This window comes from Sinocyclocheilus anshuiensis, unplaced genomic scaffold (assembly GCF_001515605.1).
Source record: "Sinocyclocheilus anshuiensis isolate Anshui unplaced genomic scaffold, SAMN03320099.WGS_v1.1 scaffold3163, whole genome shotgun sequence".
NCBI classification, from domain to species: Eukaryota; Metazoa; Chordata; class Actinopteri; order Cypriniformes; family Cyprinidae; genus Sinocyclocheilus; species Sinocyclocheilus anshuiensis.
The window spans coordinates 268,878-269,760 of NW_015542737.1; the positions used below are offsets into that span (position 1 = coordinate 268,878).

General features: G+C 38.5%; 1 pseudogene; it reads right to left on the bottom strand.

Annotated features, from left to right (window-relative positions):
* LOC107694586 (sodium leak channel non-selective protein-like) overlaps positions 1-828 on the bottom strand; it is a 65,202-nt pseudogene extending 64,374 nt beyond the window's left edge.
* Between the last annotated feature and the right edge of the window lie 55 nt (positions 829-883).

Consider the following 883-nt stretch of genomic DNA (forward strand, 5'->3'; position numbering starts at 1 on the left):
ATATTATTGTGAATCTTTCCTATTTTTATCCGGAAAAATAGATTAGATATAGAGAAACAGAGTTTGTGAGTTATTGTACCTGTTATTAGAGCATACCAGCGTGTTGAATGAATGTAGTGAAACTCGAGTTTGTTGTTTAGAATTGAACTGCAGTAAAACATTTAATTTTGTCCACTGAGACAAAATAAGTCGCTTTAGAGCGCACAAGAAAGAAACGAGCGTGTCCCTCGTTTACTTTCTGTAGAAGGGCCTTCATAGCTTGATTTGTATAGTGCGTGTCCCACTTCCAAATTCAACTATGCTATTCATCTCCCCGGTTTGAGGAAATCAGAGTAGCTAACTGATAGTCCTCTGCCATTTAAATTCACTAAAAAACTAGTGAACTTGAAAACGTGGTGCTCAGAGAGAGCGTCCGAACGTTATTTTTTTTTTAATGGGAGAATTGTGAAATCTTGATCAAGTGAAACTGTGGTTAAATCCACACGTGTTTTTGTCTGTATAAATATGTGCTGATATCCGCCGAAGATATCATTGACAGTTATTGTATTTATTGCAGTAAAGCTGTACATTAATTTACCTCGCTCGAACGAGTTGAGATTGTTCAGCGCTAATAAGGAAAGATAAGAATCTATAGTGCTTTTTGGTTGTGTAGTGTGAGGTGCGCTGACACCTCCTGCATGTACTTAAACTGTGTATAACCATAGACTGTGTGTAGCACACTTAGTTATTGCAGGGTACATTGCCATAGTAACAGCCGTAACCCAGTAGTTCTAAGAAACCTTTTTCGGGGTAACTTTGAAGTGCGCAAGTGCAGTCCGCCAGCGCCATTTTTGAGCTGTTTGTAAACAAATAGCCAAGCTAAGCTATTAGCATTGAAGGCTAG